This window comes from Giraffa tippelskirchi, chromosome 14, assembly GCF_054371585.1.
Source record: "Giraffa tippelskirchi isolate mGirTip1 chromosome 14, T2T-mGirTip1v1.2.pri, whole genome shotgun sequence".
NCBI classification, from domain to species: Eukaryota; Metazoa; Chordata; class Mammalia; order Artiodactyla; family Giraffidae; genus Giraffa; species Giraffa tippelskirchi.
In genome coordinates, this window is record NC_137288.1 from 63,313,838 (window position 1) to 63,328,517 (window position 14,680).

General features: G+C 41.8%; 1 protein-coding gene across 1 annotated transcript in view; it reads left to right on the plus strand.

Moving 5' to 3' along the window:
- DCC (DCC netrin 1 receptor) overlaps positions 1 to 14,680 on the plus strand; it is a 1,991,552-nt gene that overhangs the window by 873,373 nt on the left and 1,103,499 nt on the right. The gene's annotated exons all lie outside the window — the stretch shown is intronic.

Below are 14,680 nucleotides of genomic sequence, written 5' to 3' on the forward strand. Positions count from 1 at the left end.
TAAACCTCTTTTATTTTTTATTGTCTTTAATCCTGATCTATTGCACGGGTGTTTTATTTCAGGATCAGAAGTGACTAAATAACTGTGGATTTTGATAAATTCACTCCTTTGTTCATAATCATCACTTAATTATAGCTCACATATGATGCTTCAGTAACTCAGAGTCAAATATAATCCCACTCATATTGCTATATTATCGTTATATTACTTGAAATATTATATATTGTGATAATCATAAACACTCTCATTATATATATATATACATATATATACACATACATACATACACATGTATAAAGTGAAAGTTGCAGTCTTGTCCAAGTCTTTGTGAACCCATGGACTATACAGTCCATGGAATTCTCCAGGCCAGAATACTGGAGTGGGTAGCTAGTCCCTTCTCCAGGGGATCTTCCTATCCCTGGGATCGAACCCTGGTCTTCAGCATTGCAGGCGGATTCTTTACCAGCTGAGCCACCAGAGAAGCCCATACACATGTATAACTAACTATTATTATATATTTAGTCCCCAGGAAAGTATCCCTGGGAACTCCTATCTGTCCCCTCAAAGGTCTCGCCCATCCCCACAATCTCTACTGTTTAAAAATAGTGTGGAGAGAGGGAGACGGAACAAGAAAGAGGGGGGAGGGAGTGGAGGAAGGATGCAGAAATAACTCAGGACCACGTTGTTTGTCTTGGCTGTAGAAGTTTGAGAGACCAGGAGTTTGGTCTCTTCACTCCTGCTGCAGCCTTTGGATGCTGCTCATGGGGTCCCTGATAGAGCCAAGTCCTGCATCTTCACACAGAAGCCGATTCTGGTGCCCTCGGTCAGTCCAGATCTGGCTGAGCCATGGAACTCGCCACAGCAAGCCCACATTCTGCTTCACACCCCATGTCAGCTGAGACCCCCCTCCAGTTACTGCTGTGACTGCTCCCTTGGCACCTTCACCATCAGTCCTAACAACAGCTTCTCCAGTCTTTTCATTGAGCAAGGCTCACTCACCTAGTGCCCTCAATAAAGCTCACCCTTGACTGAGCCTATGAACCTCTAGCCTTTTTACTGAGCAAAGGTCACTAACCTAATAACCTTCAAATATGTGATATTTGGGGATCATTTACCTTTCCTGACAACATGTATTAGGTGGGGTGTCCTGTGTGCTATTCTGTGCTCATCAAAGCTTGTCTTTCCTTCTTCCCCGAATCCTTAGACTTCTTACGAAAACAGTGCCTCCTTATCTCTGGTGATGGACTTGAAATCCCAGAGCCGCAGAAAATGTCTATGAGATCTTCTCTTATACCTTTTTCTTTTTCTGTCTCTTCTGCCGTGCCTAACATGGGTCCCTTCTTGACCCAAATTTACATTATTTCTGAATATGGCATTAGTGATTAAGAATAAAGAAAATATACTTGATGGAATGTGCTGATTCTACTCTTTGATATCAGAGGCAAGGAATAAAATTTTAGATTACCTCTACTCAGTGGTTGGAGAAGGCAATGGCACCCCACTCCAGTACTTTTGCCTGGAAAATCCCATGGATGGAGGAGCCTGGTAGGCTGTGGTCCATGGGGTTGCTAAGAGTCAGACACGACTGAGCGACTTCACTTTCTTTTTCACTTTCCTGCACTGGAGAAGGAAACGGCAACCTACTCCAGTGTTCTTGCCTGGAGAATCCCATGGACAAAGGAGCCTGGTGGCCTATGGTCCATGGGATCACAGTCGGACATGACTGAAGAGACTTAGCACAGCGCAGCACTCAGCGGTTTATCTCTTCTGTAAAAGGCATCTTGTAACATGCAGGTTGCTTTTTTTTTTTCAGTTTCTTGTTAAGGAACTTAAAATATTTTAGATTTATATTAGCCAGTATGCTGTTTTAAATACTCTCATTCCTGAAAAGGAAGAGGGAGTATTAAAAAAAAAATTAATTGTCTTTTTTATTATTGCTTTTGGCTAGAATAATTATGTTATGTGAGCCTTAAAAATGAAAAGGGAAGTTAAGCCCTAACAACTTCTGCTATGCTAGGCCATGTGATTTGCACAGCAATGAATATGGTTTAAACTCCCAACCTTGAATCATCCCATAAATTAGTCCTAATCTTTTCTTACCCTGTGGTTATAAAAGGTCCATAGTATCAAAACCTTCTTTCACCTTCTACTCATTGAATTCTCTGATCCGTCTCACATTGTCAGCTTACCCTTTCTACTAGGTCATTCTCATCACCAACCAGCATACTGGTATTTTCCCAGACTAATAAAATCAGAACTATCCTCTTATGATTCCACTTTCCTATCTAGATGTTGCCCTACTATTTTGCTCCTCTGAAAACCAAAACTTCTTGAAGAAGCTTTTTGCGAAAAGTATTATTGGTGGGGGGAGGATAAATTAAGATATTGAGATTGACACATGCACACTACTGTATATAAAATGGGCTTCCCTGGTGGCTCAGTGGTAAAGAATCCACCTGCCGGTTCAGGAGACACAGGAGACATGGGTTCAATCCCTGGGTTGCGAAGTTCCCCTGGAGGAGGAAACGGCAACCCACTCCAGTGTTCTTAGCTGGGAAATCCCATGGACAGAGGAGCCAGGTGGGCTACAGTCCATGGAGTTGCAGAATTGGAAATGACTTAACAGCTAAAGAGCAACAACAGATATCCAAAATAGATAACCAGCAAGGACCTACAGCATAGCACATGGAACTCTAGTCAATATTTAACCTATAAGGGAAAAAAATCTGAAAAGGTACAGATATATATATATATATATATATATATATATATATATGAATCACTTTGCTCTATACCCAAAGCTAACACAATATTGTAAATCAATTATAAGTCAATCAAAAAGAAAATTTAGAAAATATTATGATTTCTCACTCCTTTCCCTTCTTTTTTCTTCAAGCCAATAGAATTTCTCCATTCTTTGTGTCAAAGCTGCTGGTAGTCAGGTCTCCAAGGATCTCCTTATGGCTGAGCCCAGTTCTGACTTTGGCTGCTGATAGCGCTCTTGCCTTTCTGGTCTCTAGACACTGAAGTACCTCAGAATTCAGCCTTGGGTCTCTTCTCCAGCCACATTTACTGTTTGAGAGATCTCAGCCAGGATCCTGACTTTAAGAATGCTTCAGCTGTCTGTCTTATTTCTAGCTCAGAACTCTCCTCTCTAAACTCTCTTTCCCAGCTCCCCATGTGGACATCTAATGGACATGTCAATCCAAACTTGTCCAGAACCAAATACATAATCTCCTTATTTCTCCAATCACTCTTCCCGATGTCTCCTCTGAATTAGTGAAAACTCTGTCCTTTTGATTGCTTAGGTCAAAATCTTGGAGTCATTCCTGACTCATCTGTTCCCCCCCACACACACACATATCTAATCCATCTACACATTCTATTGACTGTACCTTCAATGAGTACATAGAATTTAACTACCTTTCAGTCCTAGTACTAGTCTGCGTCATCATCATCTCTTAACAAATTTATGGTAGTTACTTCCTAATTTGTGTCTTGACTTTTACTTTGGCTGACAAGTCATTTTTAAATACAGCAGAGCAGCTAGTGTTACTCTGTGAACCAGTAAGTGGGGAGTTGGGGGGAGTGTGCTCCTATCATTTCCTCATTCAAAACCCTCTAATAGCGTCTCCCAGCTCAGAGTAACACTAAAGCCCTTCCAGGGCCCTAAGATGCTCTGCGATCTCTCATCCTGCCTTATCTCCGAGCCCGTATCTTAGAATTCTCACCCTGGCCCACCCTGCTCCTAACACACCGGTCTAATTTCACCCCCCACCCCCAGCTGCCATGCTCACTTTCTTTGGCCTGTGGTCCTTCCTCCCTTGCTCCTGCAGGACATTGCACCTCCTCATCTCTTTTAGGTGTTTGCTCAAATGACACCTTTTTTGTGAGCCTGTCCCTGACAAAAACTACCATCATCCTCTACATCTCTATGCCTTTTCCCTGATTTTTCTTCATAGGATTTAATGCTGCATGATGTATCATATATCTTTAATGTGTTGTGATTTATCACCTGTTTCCCTCCACTAAAATGTAAGCACTATCATCACAGGGGTTTATGTAAATATGTTTTGTTACTTGCTATCTCCCAAGGGCCTGAAATAGTTGCGGAAACAGAGTAAACATTCTAAAGTTATTTGTTGAATGAATGACAAATGAATCAATAGTAGCCGTCCTCTACTCCAGCCTCTCCTGGCTGTTTCTGGCTCTGATTTCAGCCCTGCACAGCCCCCTGGCCTCCTGCCTTCTTGCATGCTTGGTGGTGAAGCCATAGATTCTCAGGAAGCCCAGCTGGATCCTTTCTACTGCTGTGTCTGGTGCACTCTTTCCCTTCTGTGTTCTCAACATACAATGATCATAACCATAAACATCCTCACAATAGTTACCAAAGTCATTGAATGCCAACTCTGTCCTAGGTGTTATGCTAGACTTTGCACAAGACATCTGTTATAATGTAATCCTTACAGCCCAGGAACAGGGCTGTGGGGCTTGGTTCTCTCTCTGCTCCTCTGATTTTTTTCTGGTGTTAGAATCTGATCTCATGAGTCCTATTTTCCCTGGTAGCTTCCAGTCTAAGCCACGGCATTCTCTCCTGCTGACTTTCAGAACTAATAAGCCCTTTTCTGTTGCACTGACCACCTCCTGGGAGCAGGTAATTGGGTCAGGACCAGAGATAAGGAACCAAGTAGAAGATCAAGGTTGGTTCAGTTGAGTTCAGTCGCTCAGTCATGTCCGACTCTTTGCGACCCCATGGACTGCAGCACACCAGGCCTCCCTGTCCATCACCAACTCCTGGAGTTTACTCAAACTCATGTCCATTGAGTCAGTGATGCCATCCAACCATCTCATCCTCTGTTGTCCCCTTCTCCTCCTGCCTTCAATCTTTTCCAGCATCAGGGTCTTTTCAAATGAGTCAGCTCTTCACATCAGGTGGCCAAAGTTGGTTGAGGGTTAATTTTCTTAGGGACATCAGCAGAATAGTCATTTGCATATGTTGAGTACTTGCCGTGATTTAGGTACTGTGCTGAGAACTCTATTATTGTCTCATTTAGATGCTTTGATTCTCTCCATTTGACCAAGGAAGGGAATGAGTCTTAAAAGTTTTCAGCAACTGGTCCAAGGTCTCACTACTAGCTACTGGATACTGGGTCTAGGATTTAGATCTTGGTAATTCAAACTCTGAGCCCTTGATCATAGCAGGTGGCTTTTGCTGGAGGTATATCTACAGGCAAATTAATTGGATCAGAATTTTTCAGGTGCATACACTGTGCCAGGCACTGTACTAAGGGTAAGGACATCATCTGAGAAGCAGGAGGAGAGATTCTTTCTGTATTAAACCTTGCAACTAGAGCAGGTGGAAAATATTAAGTAATCATAAGCAAAAACTGAAATCTTCACAGATATAAACATGGGTCACTGAATACTTTTGGAAGTGTGCCTTCCCACCATTTAGTATTTAATCTTTATAATTTCCCTTCATAAGAGGTCCATCAGACTTTGGTTGTGGGTCCTCTTCAGCCCTTAGAGCTTTATTTTCTCTGAAATGATTACTATTTCACTGGTGACTTGATATTCTTATGCGCATGTGTTTTGTCTGCTTAAGTATGCTATATCATCAGCCTGTAAAGGCTTTCTATTTATTCAGTGATTATTTCCCTAAGATTCTTACTTTTCTTTCTTTCAAACAGAATGTTCTCAATATATGCTCACTGAATACATCCTACATAAGGAGACACTTTTTTCTATACACTCCTTTTGAATGAGAAGATGAAAGTACCAGTGGGTAGAGAATTTATCAAAAGCCATGTAGTTGGGCATGGAATTAGAACACCCAAACATCTGAGCTTAGTATCTAAAATGTGTGCTTTAGTCCCCTGCGTCCTTAAGAAAGATATTCAGATGTCAGCAGTAGATAAATAGTAATAGAAGAGGTGTAACTAAGCTCTCTGTATGAAGAACTGGGTCTTATAGAATTAAGCAAGCATATTCATTAGGAGCTGAGAATTGGACAGTTGCCCATCAAATCTTCACTGAGCTTAGAAAAATGACACGAAGTGGAGATTTTTAATTTGCAAGTATCTACTTGACACATTCCACAGGTGAAAATGTCGGTTTCCCTGCATCCACAGGGGCTCAGATGTGTCCTGACAGTTCTAAGGCTCAGAACACAAACCATCACTTTCAACTCAGGTTAGAAAGAGTTGACAGTGAGAAACCAGAGGGGGATTCTCTGCAGGCAGTTGGCACCGCCTGCTTTGTTTTCTTGTTTTATTTCTTCCCATGGAAATTACATTTCTTATACCTAAGTTTACTTTTTAAAGTGGCTTTTTTTCCTGGAGCAACAGAAATCCTGCCTGTGCCACAGCTGAGTTTTTGAGAGACAGTGTGACTGAGCTGGGCTTCCCTGGTGGGTCTGACGTTAAAAAAAATCTGCCTGCGATGCAGGAGACCCAGGTTCGATCCCTGGGTTGGGAAGATCCCCTGGAGAAGAGAATGGCAACCCACTCCAGTATTCTTGCCTGGAGAATCCCAGGGACGGGGGAGCCTGGTGGGCTATGACAGTCCATAGGATCGCAAAGAATCGGACACGACTGAAATGACTTAGCATGCATGCTTGCACGTGACTGAGTTGATATCTCTCCTTTCTTAATCACTTCAGAGGAATATACAGAAATGTGGAGGCTTTTAAAAGAGATTCTTTTTGTATTAATTTGATAGCCAAGGATTATTCTTTTAGACTAAGGTGACCAGCTGTCCCAGAGCTCAAACTGGGGAAGTACAGGGCACTGCCATAGAAGCTAGTTGTCCTCTTTAGATCACTCTACCAAACTTTGGAGTCACTGCAGTCTACTAATTCGGAAGGACCCTCACCTGTTCAGTAAGTCCTACAAATTAATAAATGGTTACAATTAGTCTGCTTTTGATGATATATTTTCCAACAATTAATGATGAGGTAGTGGTTCCTAAAGATGCTGCTGCTGCTGCTAAGTCGCTTCAGTCATGTCCGACTCTGTGCAACCCCATAGACGGCAACCCACCAGGCTCCCCCGTCCCTGGGATTCTCCAGGCAAGAACACTGGAGTGGGTTGCCATTGCCTTCTCCTCCTAAAGATGAGGGCAACTGATTTAGGCAACTCCCAGCCAAGGATCACACATCTTTTGCTGACTTTTTTCTCCCTTTCTTTTGGCCTGTAAACTTCCCTTTCATGTTTTCAAGCCAAAGGGATATTTCTCTGGAAGTGCACGAGGGCAGTCTGTGGTCCTTTATTTCCTGAGTCTCACGGTCATTAGAGGTACAATAGCCACCTCATGTCACTGGGCTGCCTCAAGTTTTATGCCCTCGGGACGCCAGCATCACAACTGATCTGGAAAGAGGCTCAGACCCCTTATCCTGACAAAGGAGCATCTGTTGAAGGTCTTTTGCCTGAAGTGGTTCTATTCACTAGCTTAGCCTTTTAAGTCACCAGCCCCATTGTTCAAGGCATTTCTTGGGAAAAGGCATGTGTTCCTCCTCTTACTCTGTTTGTTTAGTTAATATAGAAAACATCTCGCCTTAGGGTCTGTCACCTCAAGACTGGTCACAATGGCAACAATAACAACCCCATCACCAAATTAAATTTATTTAAATGTGATTTTTATTTTGTATTGGAGGATAGTTGATTCACAATTGTGTTAGTTTCAGGTATACAGCTAAGTGATACAGTTGTTCACACACATATATCCATTCATTTTCAGATTCTGTTCATATATAGGTTGTTATAGACTATTGAGTAGATTTCCCTCTGCTATATAGTAGGTTCTTGTTGATTACCTATCTTATATGTACTTGTATGTGTAATGTCAATTCCAAACTCCTAATTATCCTCTCCCCCACATTCCACGTTTCCCCTTTGGTAACCATACATTTGCTTTCGAAGTCTGTGTGTCTTAAATTGATACAACTCTTCCTGCCTTTCCGTGTTTGGAGCAGGACAGTATTTCTCTTAATTCTTGTGTGCCCACAGGGGAAACAGCTGATTATATGCATTTTATAATTGATAAAGCATGCTTGCCTTGTCAGGGTGAACTGGGCTTTGATAAAAATGAATTCAATGCTTATTGATAAATTGCATTACTAGAAATAGTTATTGAATTATCTTTTCTTCATATTTTATAGTCAAGTAGTTTCATAGTTAAACTCAATAAAAACAACTTTCATGAAACTAGGTGCATGACTTACTGCAAGCCTATCTCCCAGCTCCAGGCCTTGTGTCAAGCAACATGCTTTCAAGATCTTTCATCTAGCCCAATTCCATGCTGAAATAGGGGTGTGCAGAGAGAAGCCAAGAAGACACTGAGGACCATGTCCATGGTTGATCTAAGATACTAATAATAGGGCTTCTTAATGGACACAGAAAAAATTCACATAAAATTGTAATGCAATTTGAAAAACTTCAGAGAACATTTAACCTTATGAAGTCTTTACTACCCATTCTGCTGCTTAGATGTTTGGGATATTTGTTGAGAAGATGCTTCCAGGAAGCAGTTTCAGAATCCTTGGTTCTAGTCCATTTCAGCCTCTTGTACGTGGATGCACATTCTGTACCTTTCAAAAGATTTGTTGACCTTGACTGGTATCCTGGTATTTCTCTTGCTTGTAATTGCGATATTGGCAATTCTACTTAAATAGCAAAATTCATTGATGACATTTCTTCCTTATAATTTCGGCTGAATTGAAACTGCATTTAGTCTCGTGTAGGTTTCCAGTTAGAACACAGTGTAGAGTGAGTCCTCTGAATTTCCACAATGAAAAGGAAGTGTGTCTCATAGTTGCTGAATGCTTACTCTGTACCAGACACTTAGCTAAGCACTTTATATACATGTGTTAAAAGTGCTGTGAACTGCCTTCATTATTGTCTTCATTTTGAAGATGAGAAGACCGAGGCTCAGAGACTAGAATCAACTTGCCCAAGATGACACAGGTGGTGTAGAGCAGAGCTGGACTCGCAGACCCAGGAAGCCTGAGCTGGAGTCCATGTCCTCAGTCACTTGGTGTTGAAGTATTTCAAGAACAGTTCCTGTAAAGAAGAATCAGGACGATGAGTTCTGTTGCTTTGATGAAAATTTTATATACATAGATATTCATCACAAATCAATGGAGAAACATGGTTACATTCATTCATTCCACAGAGATTCTGTACCCCGAGTATAAGCCAGGCTCTGTGGATACAGATATCAGTGAGGCAAGTTCTCATCTGTGGAGAAGCTCGCAATCTGCTGGAGGAGGAGACGGGCTTATAAATAAAATATGAAGCAATCAAATCGTGACAAGATGAAAAAAATATGAGCCACAGGAAAGGTGGACAGAGAATACAGCCCAGGAATATGTTACCACACAGATTTAGAATTCATATGGGGAGTTGAGATAATGTAGTGACCATAAAAAATGTTCCTCAAAAGGGCTGAATGTAGTGAAGGACAAAGAGGAGCAGAGATGAGGATAAATATGGAATAAATCTCAAGTGAGTCTTTCAGATTCACGGGATGATTTTGCTGGACTCACTGGAAGCATTTAATTGGATGATTTTGCTGGACTCACTGGAAGCATTTAATTGCCAAGTCTTACTAAGTTCTGAAATCGATTTCATTGGCCAACCTCATCCCATGCCTTCAAGCAAAACTTCCAAGTTAATGGTAGCATTTGTTTCTCGTTAATTTCTGTGGTTTTCTTAATGGCCAATTTGAAGGCTTATTAATAGTTAATACATTTAGCATTATAAGCATTATCATTAGTAAAACAGATGCAAAATGACTACCTCAAACAATGATTGCCATGGTAAAAAGCCAAGGGGCTTAAACAGCGGGAGAGCTGGACTGAGTGAACCCTCAGAGGGCCAACGATGTCCTTCCAATCGTCTTATTGTCCCATGATTGCAGACTGCACATCTATTTCAAAACTCATGTTACTACATTAAACTTACGTATTTTTAAAGATATAATTTTAAAAGGTAAGGGCTTGTTTAACTGCTCCTCTCCTTTCTTGAGGACTAGACCTGCAGCCACTGTAAGTAGTCTGTTATTATGCATAGTTTTTTTTTTGCTGTGTTTTAATCTGTTGGCCACATAGCACAGCACGAGGAACCTTAGTTCCCCTCCAGGGATTGAACCTGAGTTTCTTTTGTTGGAAGCGTGAAGTCGCAAATCCTGGACTGCCAGGGAAGTCCCATTCTTATACTTAGCTTTTGACTACCTCCATTTTTTATAAACTGACAACAAATAAAACACCTAATGTACGCTAACTTTAGATTTTTATTTATCACTGAAAAAAAAATTAAAGCCATCCCTAGTGATGTTGCTGTTAGACAATAGTTTGATTTAGACAACTTTGCATGTGGAAAAATGTTTATTTAATTCTGTGAACGTTAAAACATGCTTATTTTACAAGAATGAGTGGAAAACGGGAGGTCGATACTCACACCAGTGGTAAGATGTACAAGTCTCATAAACTTTGATAATTACATATGAAATTAGGTTTGACAAAAATGATGAAATGTTAGCTTTATTGGATGTTCATCCTCTGAGATGGGAATGGAAACCCACTCCAGTATTCTTGCCTGGAGAATCCCATGGACAGAGGAGCCTGGTGGGCTATAGTCCATAGGCTCACAAGAGGCAGAAATGACTGAGCAGCTAAGCACACACATGGTAGCCAAGACATGCTAACTACCGTGACAGACAAAATCTCAGTAGTTTCATCAATGTAGTAAAGGTTTTCAGTTGCTCACATTACAGCCAAATAGGAAGCTGTGGGTATCTCTATTCCACAGAGTGATTCAGAGACCCAGGCATCTTCTTGTGGCCCGGCATATCTGAAGCCTCACAGTCTTCATCAGATCTCCTGCCTCCAGCGGGCAGATGCGGAGTGAAGGAAAGCTGGAGATCACATAGGAGAATCGGGGGGAGGCCTGGGAGTGGCACGTATCGCTTTGACAGACATTCCTTGAACAGACTGCAGTCACATGGCCCCAGGGAGTCGCAGATGGGCCTGATCCTGTGCTCTGGACAGAAAGGAAAAGGGACGTGGCAGCCCTTTGGTCACAGCTGCTCACATGTGTGTGGATTGTGAAGAAACAGAAAAAGATGGAGTAGCCTGTAAATACTGTCCAGATTTTAAAAATTTTCCATCAGAGGCAAACAGAGCCTAGGATTTGATGATTTGTGGTACTTTAGGAATACACCTGATCCTCCTCCCACCGTCGCCCTGCTCTGATATATGTCCAGAAGTCTCCAACCTTTTTGGTATCAGGGACCAGTTTTTATGGAAGATAATTTTTTCCAAAGACCTGAGAGGGGATGGTTTGGGGATGATTCAGAGGCAGTATATTTATTGTATACTTTAATTCTAATGTAGTGCCACCACTGATCTGACAGGAGGTACCAGTCCATGGCCTGGAGGTTGGGGACCCCTGAATTGTAGGCTGTTGTGGGCTTATGGAAATGAGAATAAAAATAGATATCCAGTTAGATTGTAAGTAGCCTCCCCTTCCCTCATAGCTCACTTGGTAAAGAATCTTCCTGCAATTTAGGAGACCTGGGTTCTATTCCTGGGTCAGAGAAGATCCCCTGGAGAAGGAAATGGCAACCCACTCCAGTATTCTTGCCTGGAGAATCCCAGGAACAGAGGAGCCTGGCAGGGTACAGTCCGTGGGGTTACAAGAGCTGGACACAACTTGGCAACTAAACCACCACCTCCCCTTCTGAAAGCACTGGGTTCTAAACAATTTAAAGAAGCAATATAAATTGTGAGTATTTTTCCTACAAGGCTTCGAATGTCTCTGACAAATCTAACTTTCTGTCTAATATTCTAGATTTTTCTATCTGACTGTCAAATCTCTGGTAACATCAAAGAAGGGCTCTGTATCTTTAATTTAGTCAATATGTCTTGGGATTGACCAAGACAGTCATGTTGGAGTAACACCTACAGAGAGGCAAGAGGGGAATTCCAAATTCCAGGATAGAAGAGATTTCATCGAAGGGATTTCCAAGCAAGTGGGAGACTTCCAAATGATTAAGTCAGGAAGCCCACAACGTAAGCACTCTCCAGTGGGAGACAAAATATCATACTCCCCAACAGCTTTAAAAGAGTATAAAGCTAGGAATCGGCTGTTGATCTTTTTATCACACTCATTGTCTCTCGAATTAGCTGTTGATCTCCTGAAGGGCAGGGCTCTAACCTTCAAATCTAATTTTGTGTCATAAACACAGTACAAGTTAAAGAACTGTCCACTTACAGTCACAAATAGGCAAGCTCTGCTGTAAGACACTTAGAAGAATCTTGACCTCCTGGTGTTTCTGAGGTGATCCTCAGTGTTTTTCTCAAGTGACGGATTACGTGGGTTCTACTCTCTTCTCACCTTGAAAATAGAATGTCAACTCCCTTCGCTGACTGCTTGCTTCTTTGCCGTGTAAAAGAGAATGTGTTGCCCTCTTTTCATCAGCGTTTGTTGTTATGGAGGGTTATCATTTATGCTTCAGGATCAATCATGATTAGACTCAACAAATCATCTGTGAAAGACTGCATTCTATCGACCTAGGCAAATCCAGACAAAAACAACAGAAATTATTTTTCAGCAGGCCCTAGCTCAGGGTTAAGGTATATACTTGAAACTTATTTCTAAGCTCAATGTCTTGCAAGAGGAAGGAATTGGATAGAGCTAAATGGAAGGAAACCTGCAGTAAATATCTATCAGAATGGAGACAGAGAAGACAGGTTCTTCTCATAGGTGTTTCTAAACCCTGCAATCAGATGAACCCTCCAGAGCCTTTTTTAAAAAAAAATCATGGAAAAGACTCATGAAAAATTGGTATTCTCAAAGGTTTTGGAATACTTTGGGTGACCTTGCTGAACCTTGAATTTTCATTATTGTTTCTCTCATATGAAAATGTTTGCAGCTCAGTCTTATGTGAAGGGCAGAAAAATGAAAAGAAATCTGTGATAATGAAGTCAGTTTTCATTGCAGAAGAATGACCTCATTGCTTCCTGAGGCAGCAGAGAGGGAGGGCAGGGTCTCCTGCAGACCTTTGGGACGTTGCCCCGTCACACAGAACCACTAGACTGGAAGAAGGTTACATAGATATCCAAAAGTTTTTTTTTTTTTTTTTTTTAACTACGTTGTCAGCCACACAATTTCCTGAATTCATGCTATGTCTGGAAGAAATTTTGTAAAAGAAGATACTTTTGAGCAAGGTGTGATAGTCTTTACAGCAGCCTTCTCCAACCTTTTTGGCACCAGGGACCAGTTTCACAGAAGACATTTTTTTCCATGGAGTGGGGAAAGAGATGGGGTGATGGTTTCCAGATGACTCAAACACATAACATTTATTGTGTACTTTATTTCTATTATTATTACATCAGCTCCACCTCAGATCCTCAGGCTTTAGACCCCTGAGGCTAGGGACCCCTGCTTTTACAGGATGTCTTTTATCCTGTGGTAAAATAGAGGTACCGGGAAATTCTTTTTACCCTCATGCACAGAACTCCTTGCTGTGCTATTCCCCTTTCCTAGGGGGCTTCCTAGCTCTTCCCTGGGGCTCAGATAGTAAAGAGTCCACCTGTAGTGTGGGAGACCTGGGTTTGACCCCTGGGTTGGGAAGATCCCCTGGAGAAGGAAATGGCAACCCACTCCACACTGTTCTTGCCTGGAGAATCCCATGGACAGAGGAGCCTGGTGGGCTACACTCCTTAAGGTCGCTAAGACTCAGTCAGGACTGAAGCATCTGAGCGTGCACGCGCACACACAAGCAGGGAACGGGGTCTCCAGGCCATCCGAGCTTCTCCTCTGTTCTGGCGCGCTGCCTGCACCCACCTGACGTCTCCGCTAGGGGCGCCATTTCCACTTCTCTTTAATCCCATCAGACTGATTCCTCTTAATTCCTTTCCTTTCAGTGATCTGCTTGGCTGACCAAGCAAATTTGTTGAACTGTGTAATGCTGTAGACTTACCCTTTCTATTTATTTCACCATCGCTTACTGCCTACCTACTTTGCGCTGGCCTCTAGGAAGCAATAAATGAATAAGGTCTGATTTGTTTCTAAAAGGCACACAATGGTCTGGAATTTAATATGTTATATTTCTCTGTAAAGAGATTTGTGTTGTGGACTACAGAGGGCCTTAAGCCAAAGGAACAGAAAGCATTTAGCTGTCCTGAGGTATTGCCTCACACCAGTCCGAATGGCCATCATCAAAAAGTCAACAAACAATAAATGTTGGAGAGGGTGTGGGGAAAAGGAAATCCTCCTACACTGTTGAATGTAAATTGGTACAGTCACTATGGAGAATAGTATGGAGGTTCCTTAACAAATTAAAACTAGAACTACCATATGACCTAGCAATCCCACTCCTGGGCATATATCCAGAGAAAACCATAATCTGAAAAGATCCATGCACCCCAGTGTTTATGGCAGCGCTGTTTACAATAGGCAAGACATGGAAGCAACCTAATGCCCACCTACTATTCTCAAGAGGATGTGCTATGTATGTGTGAAAGAATATTGCTCAGCCATAAAAAGGAATGAAATAATGCCATTTGTAGCAACTTGGATGGACCTGGAGATTATCGTGCTAGGTAAAGTAAGTTAGACGAAGACAAATACCGTGTGATATCACTCATATGTCGACTTTAATTTTTAAAATGATACAA